Raw genomic sequence first — 16,851 nt, 5'->3', positions numbered from 1 at the left:
CGTTGCATCATTTCAGCGGCTTTGTTGAATTTCTAATTCAGTGCATTGATAACTGTTGAATTCGATATATGGTATTCTTTTGAGTTGCCTCATGTTTTGGTAGTATCATGCTAGCACAGATACTTTTGCCAGCCGTATAGTACATCTTTATATGTTCTTTCGTGCGAATCATTCCCGAGATTCCTCTGTCTGACGTAGCAGATATTGCAAGCGAAGAAAATTTCATGTACATCTGATCTTTTAATCATGAATGAAGATTTTTTGAAGCCCTTATCATCACATAGAGCTTTGTCATTGGCGCAAACAACAGACTTTTTCAGTTCGTATTAAAAGTCTCCTTCAACTGAAACCTCAACTTAAATTAAGGCTTTAGCATTACATCAATCTTATCTGTGGCTTTTCTTTATATGACGGAAATTAACAGCAGCCTTTTTGGTTTAATGTTCTCTTGAATAGGTTCCTAAACATGGTGGCCTTTGTAAAATGGAAGTGATAGTTTTAGGCGTACAGCCATTATTTAAGAATACTTCCATGAGGTGAGTCGTTTCATTTTTTTCTTTTGTTGTTCTTGTCAGTGGATGTTGTACATGCATTGCCCTGACTATCTTTAAGGCACCTCGCTTCATGCAGCATGATGGTGGTGAGAAGTAGCAAGTAAATATCTTCCAGCATTCATTTTTTTTCCCCCTGTGTATACTGCAAAAGATAGTTTGTTATGATCCCTAATTGAGATTTGAACATACAGAAAATAAAGGGCGCTGTTTTCTTCAGCTAACTCTGTGAAATGTGCGTTGTAGTTTAACTTATTCAGAAATTTGCAAGATTATAAAGCGTGTCCTTCGAAGTTTGCAAGACAAGACAAGGAAAATATTATCAAAATACCTTATCATATTTTGAACTTTGAAATGGCATTTATCAATGGCCATCTTTTAAATTATCACACGTATATATTTGACAGTGTAGAGAAATCGAATTTCCCATTGATAGGCCCTTTATTTGTTTATATTAAAAGTGTTCAAATTTGAAGAATGTGTTGTCTACACCAGTGTTTCCCAACTTTCAATACTTGCGTCTCCCTTTTAAAATTTTAGTAACACCCACCTCTCAGACAAAGGAAATTTATACTAATAATATTTTATAGTTCAGAAAGTTACATAGAACGTCAGTTTTCAAGTTTCGTCTGAAACGTCGTCGGCTATTACAGGAAATAAAATGAGTTAGCGGATTTTTTTAAATTTTATTTTATAAATTTAGTTATATGAATTCAATACGTATACAGTAAAAACGAAATTATGAAATTAAACTTTTTTAATAATAACAAAAAATTAACGAGAAGAATGCCATTGTTTCTATTGAGATGAGGTTAGTTTGGTGAAATCCGGTTCTATTGTACGTTTAAAACATTGCGTTTTTAATGATCATATCAAAGTACTTAAGAAATGCAAGAGAGAGATCTTGAAGTGCAGTTTTATATTAATTAAATATTTCAATATTAATTATTATTAGATTACCCTTCAAGATTTGTTAATAATCCATAACACAACTGCTAAAAATGATATAAAAGTATAACGTGTTCATTTAACATGTACATCAGCGACAATTTAAGATACGAACGATTCCGAAATGTAGAAGACAGTTCAACCGCGTTGTTCGATCCACACGGTTGGAACGCAATGGTACTGTCAACCACTCAGAATTTTAACAGAACAGTTCCATTCAAAGAGACACATTTTGTTTATAACTTCGTTTAAATAATTTTAGTTATTAACAATTTATGAGCCTCCGTAGCTCGGTGGGTATGGACGAATCCATTTGGTCGGAAAAATCTGGTTTGGATTCCCGTCAGTGACATTAGGAAGAACCTTTAATGAAGGTAGGAAGTTTTTTTTCACTCGGGAACCCGGGTTTTTTGGTCCCCGAAACAGGCAGACCTGCCCCGTGAACACACGAATTTACAGAAATAGGACACACCAGGATGCATAGGGCCCAAATTCCAGCTCTCTTCTTGCATATCATGCGATTCCCACGCACTATTCCTTCCCCCCACGTCGAATTATCCTGCGCAGTATCTAATATTGATGTCAGATATTTTGCTGTTCAACTTACTCTGTTTCTCAAGATAGCTCTCAAGATTTTCATCCATCACTACATTTTGTCCTTTCTTCATCACCATCGTTTCTCTCTCTCTCTCTCTCTCTCTATTGCTGTGAAATTCTCGTTAGAGAAGTGTTTATCTGCTTACCTAAATGACACCCCACATTGCTTCATTTTATCTTTATTTTCCTACACCATCTTTTCTTCTTGTTTTCGTATTTTCTCTTTCTCGGTCTCATGTCTTCCGTTCATCTCTCTTTCCTAACTTTCACACTTTCTTTACGCCTATTCATTTCCCATTACTCTTATATTTCATGGACCTCTTCTCTCATCCAATATCTCCTTTGTTGTCTCCTTGTCTCTCTCTCTCTCTCTCTAGTATACCTTTCTGTTTAGACTCGATTGTCAGAGTAAGCGTGATGTAAAGAGGCACACTACACATCCCGGTCACAGTAAATATTGTTAATCATTTTCAAATAAAAAAAAAAAAGAAAAAAAGTTGGATGTTACATTCATAAATATTTCAATAAAATTACTTGTTTTCTAATTCGTGAGAGTATAAAAAGCTGAGATTTGTTTATGACAGACGACCAAGTATTGAAACGTTTTTGGTGACAAAAAATAAAATTAAAATTCAACGTACATAAAAAAAAATTAAAAAAATGGTAGATTTAATAAATATAAACAAGTCAGAATACTGAAGACAGCTGATAGACGAAATGCTGTACCTATCTTCAAGATTTAATAATTAAATTTTACTTTTTTTTTTATTTAATTCACACTCTAGCTAAGAGCATTCATCTTCTCTAAATGTACTCGCCAAGAGAATTTATTTTTAATTATTCATAAAAAAAATAAGTAAGAAATATAAATATGTCGAAATCAGTTCATATCCTTCTATGAATTTCAATGACAAGTGCTGCCCCCTATAGTTACAAAAGCTTCCTTGTCACGATACTTTCGTTTTCCTACTGCTACGTTATTTCTTGGGCTTTCACATGTGGGGTAATACGACTCGATTGCAAGCAGTGATCCCACATCTCCCTACACGTGCCAAAGTGTGACGTCATTGTCACAAGATTCAACTGTTGCGATTGGACAGAATGTTTGATAGCAGCGGATAGTTCGTTGAAAGTGTCGTCTGCTTGAAAAATCATTCTAAATATAAACAGCGAGATAGCGTAGTGTAATTTAGAGATTCAAACATCACTGAACGAAAAGGTAAGTTATTTTAAATATGAAAGAATTTTAAATATCATTCATAAACAGGTGAACGGGCAATAATGAGATCATCTGTGAAAATTAATTCTGACATGTGTACTGTATCGATTTAATTTTTTTTTTTAATAACATCCATCAGTGAGATGGACAAAAATGGCGATGATCTGTCCCTTATTGAACACTCATTATTGCTAAAGAAAATACCTGTGAGTCCTTATTAAGTATTATATCATGATTCCAAGAAGTTGAGATTTCTTAACAAAGGTTAAGGGATCTGTCTTCTTGACCTTTTGACTTTCTCAGTCCGATGAGTTCTTTTTTTATTTTTATTTTTTAAAATTTCTTCCTTTGTTCTTTCCTACAGAAGTAATCTTAGCGCATTTATGAAGAACCATTTAATTCTCGCAGAATTTTCATAATGCTATTCTACTTACTCTTTGTGTGACCACTTATCAACTTTCCTTGCAATCACTTTTTAAATGCATCTTGCGTTTTCTCCTTCAGTTTACAGCATTCCAAATTTATTTTTGAATAGTTATCTAGAAAATTATTGTTTATAACCAGGTCATTTCTATTCTAAAACAAACATTATTTATCTATTCGTGTAAACTGGATAATTTTTTTTTATACCTAGTTCTGTTACCGGAGCTGAGAATAGAATAACAACACGTGTCTAAACACGTGTTGTTATTTTAGACTTTTTTTCGCTATAATTACGTGTTTCTATTTCACAGAAATATATTCCTTGAATTTCAAGTGCTGCTCCCTATAGTTTCAAGAATTTCCTTCTTGAGGTGCACGTTAGTTTCGTTTTCCTAATGGTACATCACTTCCTAGCTGTCCCATGTGTGGTGTGATGTGACGTCACTCGAAGTGAATAATCGCACTTCTTCCCATACACGTATTCAACTGCTGCGATTGGACCAAACGCTTGACAGCAAAGGAAGTGAAGAGTCAGTTGCTTTGTTTGCATGAAAACTCATTCTAAATATAAGCAGTAGCGTGATAAATAAATCTGTGCTTTTTAGCTTCAAACTTTGCCAAAGAAAAGGCGTAGCACAGGAACAAGCTAGTTACAAGAAGAGGTAAGTCATTTTATATCATCATCAGTATGCTAATTACGAATACAGACAATATTGGTCTATTCCAATCTCATTATCCATCTAATATCCTCGTTTTTGAGGTCTACCCGGCCTTCTCTTTCCAATTACAGGGCCGACTCTACCGACGATGAGAGGCGTGCATTTGCACGGGGCGATAATTTTTTTTTTTTTTTTTGGGGGGGGGTGGCAAAATTGGCATAAACTATACGAAAAATAAGGAGGAAGGGGCGGCAAAATTTCTAGGGGCGCTCTGTCCAATTGGTTTTTATTTTATTAATTGTTTTAAGATATGGAGTGTTGGCCATTCGGTTTACATGTTCAATCCATTTTTGTTAATAATTTCGCTTGTTTTTATTTATCTTTGTTTATCTTGTTTGTTTATTGCTCAAATTTCACTGCCATATAATAAAATGTAGGCACTGCTAAAGTATTGTATATTTTCAAGCGTGTTTCTTTTTGGATTATATTTGGATTGAGGGTTCTGTTTATCAGGCCTATAATCTGCAAACATTTTGAAGTTTTTCATTTTGTCTTTCTCTCCTTCATATGATATTTCATCCTAGATAACTGAAAGTATTTATCTGTTCTATTATTTTATTATTAATAACTTTTTTGCTACTGGAGTTTGTCCACAAAATGCCATTGTTTTAGTTTTATGTATGGCAATTTTCATTCCAAACTGTCATTTTATATAACAATCATAAAAACGTGAACAGTAAAACAGAAATCGAAAGTGAATGCAATTAAATCCGAAATTAACAGGAGATAATCCTTCGCTTACTAACGTATTTATTTACTTAGCTGGCCCTCTTCTATTCAAATGAATAATTGTTTTTCATGTCTGTTATTTTTCTCTTTTCACTCCATTCCTGTTGCTTTTATGTTCTACATCACATCACGTTTTGCTGTTTTATTCGAGGTCATTCTCTGTTCTAACCTGGTTGCCCAAAGTGAAGTGGCATTCTGTTCATCAGCAGAATACCAAATTTGGTCATTTTTTTAAAAAGTTTTAGTCAACGATTAAGTCTGATAGCTTGTTTTATTTTGCCATATCTTCTATGTTCTGAACACCTTCCATTATTACAGCTTAGGCTCTCAGTCTGTATTTGATTATGATTTTAATTAGGACTTCGCTCATGTTTCATTATGGTACAATAATGTTTCTAATCATGTAGTGGAGAGAGGGAGAGAGAGAGAGAGAGAGAGAGAGAAATCGATTGCTTTGTTATTTCTCGCCTTTTTTTTTTTTAATTTTAATTCGTAGATCCTCCTATAAGGGATATAAAGATGAAAATTTTCACCTTTTGTCGCGTTTCTTCATAAATCATTCTTAAAGACGATAATCGGAAACCGATTTTGTTTTGTCACTTTTTTTCTCGCGTATGTCGGCCTGGCCTGCCGAGTGGTTAGCATATACGCCCTTCATCAAAAGGCTGCGGGTTCGAATCCCGTTGTGGGCATGGATGGGATGCTTGTGATTGTGTGTGGAAATACTAATGGTGGTAGGCGGTAGATGGCGTTCAAGTGAAACCAAAGCTTAAATAACTTTCATTATATTTGCGAGTAGGCCGCGATTTTGCTTTCTTACTTGCACTTAACTTTTGCTCACTTCGAGAATCTGATTGTTCAATATTATCACGCTTCTTTTTGAGAAATCTATCCATTTTATTTGGGTGTATTTATCTGAAAATAAGTAATATGCACATAACATCCACTTCCAACACTTTTAAAATAAGTAATATACACAACAAGAACAAACCATATTCTTGTTCTCTTTGCAAGAAAAACCGCTGTCAATTAACATAATAATGATGTGTTGACAAAAAGAGAAGTATATCCGTAATGAAAAGGTATAATAGAGTAACTCTATTTATTTTTATATCTGGACACATATTTGTCTGGAATACCACAGGGCGCACCCGGAAATCTTCTATGGCTCACCCTTTGAGAACCACTGGTTTAGCGTATCTGCTCCCCAGCCAAAATGCTGCGGGTTCGAATCCCGCCGTGAGCATGGATGTTTGTGATTGTCTGTGAGATATGTGTTGGTGGAGACAGAGAGTTGTAGAGTAGGTGCGCTCCCTCTATGAGTTTTTGAACTCCCCGGAGGTGTCACGTAATAATAAAGCTTTTTTCGATATCCTCTTCTTCCTTTCTCGTATAATAGGCCTATTATACTACTTTCCTATTGGGCATGGCGTAGTACTATTCGAAACCGCGAACACTTCGAGGATAAAGTGGTTAGTCCTATGCCTCCCGGTTTGCCCTAGGTCTGTAGATGCGTGTGTGTTCACAGGCCAGTTTGCCTGTTCTAGGGTACGAAGTTTACGGGTGAAAAATCCCCACTACCGTATGACCGACTAACTCACCTTTTGTCGAAAGAGACTGGATAAATGTTCTTCACCTGATGGACGGGAATCGAACCTAGGTCTTTCCGACCAAAGTCAGTCTACACAGACTGAGGTACGGAGGCACTTCGATATCTGTATGACAAACCTATTTCGCTTCGAAATTCTTTTTTTTTTTTTTTCACTGAGTTTCTTTATAGTAAAGCTGTGATCCTACGTACGTTTTCTTGCTACGAATGAAACCAGGCTTAACCAGTTGGATAAGGTCTCCACTCTGTAATCAATACCTTCGCATTCCACTATGGGCAAGGAAGTTAGTGAGTGTCATACTTCCGCGTGTTTAAATCTTGGCCCACTTATATACGTGAGGTTCACATGGTAGGATGAACATAAAATATCTCTGTATCTATGATTTTTGTATATTGAGGTTATTAATGCCACTTCTCGAATTTTTTTTTATTCCTTCAATTCCCAACAGCTTTTCATCTGTTGCAGCCTGTAAATTCAGTTATTTCTGAAACTACCCCATCATGCCTTTAGAATGGTCACTTAACAGTACTTTCATTTTTTTCCCAGTGTAATCTTATTCTGTTCAGTTTAGTTTTAGTTTTAATCTGCTGAATTCTACTATTATAATCCCCCAAGTTTTTGCATATGGTTTAGCTACAATGAGTTTACCACATTTTTCAGCCTTACACATTTAGAGTATTCTTACGAGTGTGCTGTTTTCTTGAATATTATTTTCTTATAATAATTCCACTTTACATGTATTCCTCTGGATCTGCTTACTATTCTTACTGTTTCTTATGGATCAATGGGATTCTATTGCCGATCTCTGTCTCGTAGGATATTCCGTATTGTTAAGAATATAATTCTTAATTAATTTCAGTACATTCTGGAAGTTAAATATCTCTGATTTTCCTCACCTAATATCTCATTTTTCATGTTAATTGATTTTTTTCTGCCACAAGGAATTCTGTTCACAAATTCAAAAATTGGAAGTTTCGAAGAATAACATTTCACTCTATTTGGGCTGATACGTTAAGCGTCCAGGTGATATTAAACATTCCTCATAGATTATCTCATCTTACAATTAATAGCTAATATAGCAATGATAAAGAAATAACTCCGAGTATTTTTTGTATGATTTTTAGGTTTTCAACAAAAGTTTACGATGGATGATTTGTTAAAAGCAATAAAAGATGCAGTTATAAATACTACAGGGACGCACAACAGGTCTTCTTTAGTTCCAGACAGGGAGGATCGTTATTCGAACTTCAAAAAAGATCAAAAGACAAAGCAGGAGTCATCGGGAAGCAAGAAACCAAGTCAGGAAAAAGAAAAGGAAGATTCTTCTGATTCCAATGTAAGAACGAAACCTAAGTAATCTGTTCCTTTAACATGTAGTAAATTCGAGCAATAATATTAAATTCTTATTATTACAAACGGACAACGCTAGTCTTAGAAAGGACCACTATCTCTTTGAGTCGATATTCAGAGGTTTAGCTATCATCCAATTAGAAATTGGTTTATCGAACTGCTTCAGAACAGTGAGTGCTGTCTGGTCATTAAAGATGAACTTTGATTCGTGTAAAATGATGGATCGCTTTTTCCCCTCTAGACGAAAACTGAACGTTGGGTTAATGTTTATATGCGGATGTCTTTTTTGCAAAATTTCGTGAGAATATTCGCCGATTTATAAGAGAAAGAGGCAATACAATGTGGCTATAAATTGTTCGGCTGATTTACACTTCAATGAAAGGAACCCAGCAGAATGTCCAGGTGAAGTTTATTTGATAGAAAATCTCCCTGATTTTTTATTTGACAGATTTTCACTCATATTTATTAGTACAACCAGTAAATTACGTAAACAGCAAAATTCGTAACATTTTTCTGTTTACGTAACGCTAGACCGACACAAGCTGAATTCCGGTCACCAACTGGAAGAGGTTTTTCGAGATTTTGTTTTCAGCCAGTTTGTGAGTTAGTCGATCCTTGACCAAGCTAAGTAGTGCTTCCTCTCCTGGAAACTCGATTTTTTTACCATGAAATTATTGATAATTCTTGAGTTCATTTGTAAGTGAAGTCTTCAGCTGAAGGAAGAGACCAGATGCTGGCTGAACTTCCAAAGAACTGAGAACTGATACTGCTCTGCCTAATTCCTTTAATAACAAAATAGCTTCTACTGTTTATTTATTAGCCCAACACTCGTGCGATAAAGGATGGCTGGAAATCCACTTAATAACATATGGAGTATGTTAGTTATTTTTTTATTGTGATACACCAGAGAACTAAAGTATTTAACAGTCATAATTCTCTGATCCCACAGCCTTAGATGCTTTTGCCATACATTCAAAAGAAAACATATAAACAAATCCATCAGCTTCCTTTTCCGAGAGGAGATCAGTTGACTTTTCATCTTCTGGTTCAATCTCCACTCTGCCCCAAGTTATCCTGCCCTGCATTTCTAAGTCTCCTCCATCTAAAAACATTATTGGTTCCACGTAGGTACACTGCGGTATTGTATACATAATGTTGTTCTGTCCGTCAAAAAAGGAATTTTTGAGCTATTATTCGTGATTGTTTGTTTTTGTTTAATCCATTTTATTGCTTTATTGCTTATTACTATTCTTCTGCATTGAAGTTCAGGACCGCAATTGCAGGGTGGACTTTGCCACTTAATAAACATTCTGATTAAGAGCTACTGATAAGTTCTTGTCTGCGTTCATTCCCGTATAGTAATATAATATAAATAAGTAATATATAGATACTATTATAATACTTATACATATTGTAATATATAATAAGTGGCCTTTCAGAATCCTATGTATTATATTTCTAAATGCAATTTTCTTAAGTGTGTTAGTAAATCTAATTTCATCATTTTCTAAGTTCATATGATTATTTATCTTTTCAGAACGGATCCTGCACTATATGCTGATTCCCATCAGTTGAATGAATTCTGGTTGTTTGTTACAAAGACGATTTCGTTAACTATTTACGTGAATGCGGAGATGAATTTCTTCGTAAATTTATGTGAATTTCTTGCGTGTATGTCTTAGTTAGGGCGGTTACATTAATTAGTGTATTCATTTTTAAATATATGAATTATTGTAATATACAGAATGATTTCTTTCTATCCCGAATACTGGAAAATCAAAATAAAATAAATACCAAAGAACAAAGCACTGTTTTTGTTTTTCTTTAAGACGGACGATGAATTCGGTTGTCATGTGTGAGACCTCCACTCTAACTTAAGTGTGGTCAAAGGTAATTGAAAATTATAATGACTACTATTGAATAAGGTTAATAATTGTACTGCAGGTTACAAACTTTTCATTGGTCCGAATCACATAAATATATAGCCTTGTTTACATAGATAGACTAAGAGTCAGAGGATCCTAATCGAGGATTTCAGTAAGGAGGATGGTCATCTCACACCTGAAGATAAAAATCATCTGCAATCAGAAAACGTCTAGTAATTGCCTAGAATTCTATCTAGGATTCATTCTTTCACTTGTTTAGCGTTGTGGTGGTAACCACGAGAATATGTCTACCTTAAATTGATGTCGTTTATTATAATACGAGCATATAAAATAATTTTGTCGCTTATTAGTCTAATTAAAAGAACAAAGTTTAACAGCAATGCTATAACCAAATTGCATCAATGATTTCGAATCGATTTCTTGAATAAAAATGGTCCACTTCTAATAAAAAAATGATTTCAGATACTGTAATTGTGGCAAGTTTCCTTATTGTGTCCACATATAATAATAATTGCAGTGCTCGTACTTCTGTAGCTGAAAATATTAGACTTTCCAGACTACACACAATACCTATTTACGAAACACACCTCAAACAACAGAAAAACAACCGGCAAATTATGGTTTTTCTTGCGATTGTAGATAATCCACCACCACTCACGAACATTCCACGCATGCTCAACTTGAACTTTTAATCAGGAAAAATCCTCGGAGAGCAGTCGCAGGAATTAGAACAAGAACGACACCACTGCGACCAAATAGCTCGCATAAAGTACCATAACTGAACACTTAGCACTGAAGCGCGTGCTGTGTAAAATATCCTCTCCTCGGTTGAAATAGTAGCTACCGATATCCGAAATGTGTCTTCAAGTAACTTCAGCAGTAAAACTATTTGTCGGAAGCAGAAAAACATGTGTTTCCATAGCCGTCAACCGGCACACCAGTCTAGCGGTTAGCAAGGGCTATGTCAAGTTCAGTACCATTGCTTTGCACCCAACGGAAACGCCCCAGTGTAATGAAGAGTTTCAACTGGGTTCTCTAGTTACACTGGCGAGGATTCTTAAAGTTATGGCCTACAATGACATTTTAGACGATTCTGTGTTTCCAGCTTTACGACAAGACTTCGGTTAAGGCCGCTTCCTGTTTAAACACGGAATAGACAATGTTCTTTCCTTCAAGCAATGTTTGTACGGGAAGGGTTTAATGGGATGGGTGCTGAAGAATTTTATTGGCTCCCACAGCCCTGTCCTGATCGAACAAGAGTCGGATGAATTGGAACGCCAATTGCGAGGTATGTCAAATTGCCCAACATCAGTGACCGACTTCATTAATGCAATTCTGGAAGACTGAAAGGAAACTGCCACAGTAGCGTGCAAAAATATAGTAGAAAGTCTTCCCAGAATATTGAAGGCTATTATAGAAAGAAAGTGGACCCAGATTCATATTATTCGTTTCATATTACAGTAAAAGTTTGGATGAGCAGAACTCCGAATATTTTTGATCAGATAGTGTACAAATGTAGCACAATAAAATGTCCCTTTTCTGCAAGAAAAGGAAAGGATGAATATGAAAGAATAACTCATCTGAATGCTAATAGTGTAAAGGTGACAGATGCTGAAGAGGTTGTTCAACTAATGAGTGTCTCCATTTTGCCAAAACATTATTCACCTGGTGTATATGAACATTGAGTCACTGCAACCTGTTTAGTGGATGAAGAATCTCAGGTGTATTAAGGGTAGGTATTAGAGCTCTTGCACAAACTGGATTAGAATTCAGCAAAAGGGACTGATGGGATATCAGCACTGGCGCTAAAAGTGTGTTCAGCTGAGCTGGCTATTCCTATTGCACAAGGGTGGTACAAAGACAGATGTATCCAACTATCGATCAGTTAGTATGTCAGGAGTGGTGGCGAAGATTTTGGAAAATTGGTTAGGACTCGCATTTAGAAATGGGTTTACAGTGAATCTCTACTTTGCAACAGCATGTGTTTACTAAGGGAAGGTCATCTTTTAGCAACTTGCTCACATTCTATAGTATTCATTGAACTAGAGAAGAAGAATGGAATACACTATGCTACTTTAGGATTTTGCTAAGACTTTTGACAGAATTCAACATTGTAGATTGTTGCATAAATTGGAGAATATTGATTTGGATTATAGAATAAGAGCATGACTGAATGACAGATATCAAAACGTGGGATGCGAGCTTGCAAGGAAAGCCAGACTTAGTGATTAAAAGAGATGGTGACGTTTGGGTTGTTGATGCCCAGGTGGTGGGAACAGGGCGCCGACTAGCCTATAGATATAATAATAAAGTAAATTATTATAAAAATAATCAAGATCTAGTTCGTAAGATACGTGAGAAATATGGGGCAACCCCGAGGTTTACCAGCGCCACGATCTCTTTATATGGCGTATGGAGCTCAAATAGTTATATGGAGTTAAAACAGCTTGGGCTTATGCAGAAGGATATAAAGTTCTTTCCTTGAGGGCCCTACAGGGCACTCTGTGGCATGGCGTTGCCACCAGCGAATCACTACAATGATAACTAGAACAGGCATAGGGTAAAACACTTTAAAGGCTTAGGCCTATATATCAAATCTGGACGTGATGTAAGGGTAGTACTGCCCATAACCAGTACAAAGATAATAATAATAAAAAATAAAATAAATAAATAAAAAAAATAACCAGTGGTGTACCACAAGGATCAGTTCTTGGTCCACTGTTATTCAATCTGTACATTAAGGTTATTGGGAAGGATTTGATAAGTGGACATACAGCTATTGCTGATGATAGGTAGTGTAATCAGGAATGCTGCCGATATGCAGTACTTGCAGAATGATTTGAATAGGCTGGAATTGTGGTCATGGGAAAATGACTGTCATTTCAATGTTAATAAATGTAAAGTCATTCACTTCGGCGTGATTAGATATCCAATGTCTTATTACAGTGAATTGGTGGGACTAGGCTAGAAGAAACTGATGAGACTAGGGATGTTGGAGTGTTATTAGATAGCAAGCTAAAGTTCAGGGGTCATGTGGCAATGACTGCAAATACAACTCAAAAGATAATTTCAATGCTGAAATGAACGTTCACGTGTAAAGACTTCGTACAAAGCAATGAGGTGTTGTGCCGTAACTTGAAAACATAATCGTACAACTTATGCTATTTCAGCAAGCAATATTCTATTTACGGCTAAGAATACAAGATGTCGCCAGTTATCAGCGTACTCAAGTCCCAGAGTCTTGATATCATATTATACTTGACAAAAAATTCTCGTCTTTTTTCATCTTTTATCTAATTGTAAACAAACAAAGTTTGTGCATGAAGTATCTCCACGACTAGGCTACTTGTATCTAAATGTTGTGGACTTCAAATTAATTGCCTGCATGTTCCAGAATGCAAAACCCACTTCCTTTTGGGAAGTATATATTACAATGCATTACAGGAAGGGCCGTTACCCAGACCAGCTCCTAACTTTATCGAGGTTTCATCAGTGTGGTCTGTACCCAATAGGATACCAAGGTGAAATGAATGCAGAAGTCAAATATTTTCTGGATAGTAGTTTTTCCACTATGGGATACTGAGTCAATTAATGTGAAGTAAGCCTCTGTATACGAGTAGCTTAGTGAGGAAAATCCATCAATCTGATAAGAGAATTACTTGCGTAAGTTTTTCTTATTCAAGGTGAGTTATCCAGTGTCGTACGGGGATGGACGATTTTTAGTATTTTAAAAAAGCCAACTATCAAGTAGAACACACACACACACACACACACACACACACACACACACACACACACACACACACACACACACACACACACACACACACACACACACACACACACACACACACACACACACACACACACACACACACACACACACACACACACACACACACACACACACACACACACACACACACAAAATTATTATATGAAATCATTATACGCTGATAATTCTTTTCGTCAAACAGTCGGTTTGCACTGCGCCATCTATCTGTGAATAAACACTTGAAAACATCCAAACGTGAGAACGGTTTTCCTCAATTTTTGTTCCTTCCTAGCTGTTTTCAGCTTATGCGTAGATCCACATCAAAGTATGCAAGGCATTCGGGATGAACAATCGGAGTTATCTGGAGAAAAACCTTTTACTTCTGTATGAGACATCTAATTCTCCTTCAGATTAAAAGTCCTAATAAAGTGTTTCACTCCCAAGAGGGATAAAACTCAGATCTAGAACGCGAAATACCTTAATTAGGGCTTTTCGTCGAATGAATAATATAAGGTATCATGACATGTTGTGTGGTGCTGTAGGTGAAGAATTCATTTTTGTGGATGACAATGCCACTCCGCATCGTACGAGCTGCTGAGATACTTCTGGAGACCGAAGATATTATAATCGATTCAAGTAGCCAGCACGCTCCCCAGATCTCAGCCCATTTGGGATGCATTGCTGCTCGAAATTCCCTTCCAGAAAATAAACAAGGCCTCATCCTTGCTCTGAACCAGGAATGAACCAGTTTGCCTCAAGAACTCCTCATTCACTTGGTCCTAAGCATGGGACGACGTTTTGAGAACTGCATCGCAGTTCGGGGTGGACATATTCCATACTGAAATGTCTCCCAGCATTCTATAAGCACTGTACATTAATTCCTTAACTACGTCGTGAGGAAATTTGTAACATTTGCTAAAAATATTGCAATTTAATTAGTACGAAATTTATAACACTTTTGTATAACATAATTTATTAGAATGTTGGGAATAAATTTATGTCCATATTTGACTGGGGGCATGAAAATGTTTTTCATACATATGAAAAACATCAGTGTATGAAATTGCCACATTACAATCTATAGAGTAACGAGGTACGATTTTAATTGAGATAAATTATTCACGCATATAACTAGACGTGCTGGCCACTGAATTAGTAATCTTTATACAGAGTACGTAATTGTCACTTGCGCAGCGTATATGCAGAATTCTTGCTCATCGTCATTTGTTCCCGGCAACTATTTAAGGCTGCTGATGGTGTTTAACCACGTTCACGGCTATTATGGATCAGATACGCATCCTCATACGCTTCGTATCCATCATATATTTCTATGATATCAATGGAAATAAAATTTTAATATGCACTTCGTATCCATGATAAACTGGACGTATATATACAGTACATCCAGTTTATCATGGATGCGATTAACCATGCTACCGGTCTTGGCCGGTAGCGTGGTTAATCGTCAATATTGTTGAGCACAATGAAAAAAAATAAAGATCTTTCGGAGCTCGATAAAAGGCTGATTGTGGCTGCCCGTCTGTATGGAGCAATATTTTGAAAACGGCAGAGCTGACTGGTTTATTTCTCAAGGCATGTTATATCCCAGGTTAACCCACGTTGCTTGTTTAAGAGGCTTAATTGTTGTTCTACGTCAAGATAGCCATCATCTGAGAAGCTGACAAACAGAACTTGCTGTGTGCAGCAATTGAACCGAAGCATTTAATAGAGACCATTCTGATCCACATCTTACCGAAGTATGCGCAGGGAATTGAAGAGGATCGTGAATGTGAATTAATGAAAAAAAATATAAAAAGTACTAAGCTCAGCTACTGTTAACTTCTACTAAAGATTAACTGTAGTTTAATTGAGAGAAGAGTGTATTCGTGAAATCCCAAAAACACTTCATCTTAAAATTGGTTAGGTGTATCAGTATAAGAATGAAAATAAAAGGAGTGCTTTGCCACTGTTATCTTTATCTCTTTGTATTTCTATTATCTTTACAACAGAAAAAAGCGCAAAAGTTTGTATTCTTGCCGATATAACGAAAAACAAAAGGAGAACTTTATTTATTTTACTTAATTTCATGAATCTGCTTAGTGGTTTCGAAAGAAAATCTTGATGAGAGATTACACCCTACTTTTTGAACACTAGTACAGCTCACTTGAAAGTGGGTAATTTGTGAGAAAGAGACCACACATTAAAAAAATCCTGATATAATGCAGACACTCTGTTGAAGGAATGAATATAAGAACTTCATAACATGAACACTAAGCCACAGAGAATGTTTAATTATAAGGAATATAGAGAATGATCTAAACAAATAGTATACCGTAATTAACCAAAATATTTTTATATCCCATAAATAACAGAAAGTATCTGTTTGGACTATTTGGAATTACGTGCGCAACAAACTAGGGAGACGAGAACAGTGCATGATGTCTATTTATTGGGTGTGTTCTTTGTCGATCAGTCTTTATTGTGGAATAAAAAACCGAGATTCCGGGAGAAATCCCTACGACCTCCATATAAGACCGTGTGACATCGGTGAAGAATTTGAAACCAAAACTATAAATAAATTACATAACGAGATTTATTGATGATTCTTTGGAAGAAATGTTATTGACCACAACAACAAGAAGAACAATACATAAATGAATTTTTAAAAAATATTTAAAGGTGCAGATTGAAGAGGCTTCGAGGCCTACGTAAAAAAATGACGCATGTGGGAAGAGTCAAATCATATACTTCACACAGTAAGACATCTATTAAATGATTATTCAGCATTGCTAACAGCAGAAGGGCCTGTATCAACAGGCTTTCCTGCTTCTGAGCAGGACGAGCGGAGTGTGCTACCATATAGGGTATGCAGTCACTGAGAGCAGCAGATCATTTAAATATCAGAAAGAGGGTGGGAATAATGACGGAGGCCTGAGGAACAGCAGCATGGACAGGAAGGTCTGAGGTCAGAACCCTATCCACCATTACACGTAAGGATCGATACTAAAGAAAACTGATGATCCATTTACACAAGGACTAAGACA

General features: G+C 36.0%; 1 long non-coding RNA gene across 2 annotated transcripts; it reads left to right on the top strand.

The window, feature by feature from the left end:
• The first annotated feature begins 3,114 nt into the window (after positions 1-3,114).
• Positions 3,115-9,951, top strand: LOC150103836 (uncharacterized). Of its 2 annotated transcripts, none has more exons than XR_016548704.1 (3): positions 3,115-3,315; positions 7,921-8,132; positions 9,684-9,951. It is a non-coding gene; the product is annotated as an uncharacterized LOC150103836 (long non-coding RNA). The 2 variants fall into 2 exon arrangements; XR_016548705.1 differs by lacking the exon at positions 3,115-3,315 and adding an exon at positions 4,188-4,400.
• Positions 9,952-16,851: the final 6,900 nt, after the last annotated feature.

The sequence above is a fragment of the Typopeltis vanoorti genome, chromosome 8, assembly GCF_054136105.1.
Source record: "Typopeltis vanoorti isolate ZY-2024b chromosome 8, IOZ_Tvanoo_1.0, whole genome shotgun sequence".
NCBI classification, from domain to species: Eukaryota; Metazoa; Arthropoda; class Arachnida; order Uropygi; family Thelyphonidae; genus Typopeltis; species Typopeltis vanoorti.
Note: the sequence above shows the minus strand (reverse complement) of the source record. Positions and strands in the feature narration are given on the sequence as shown.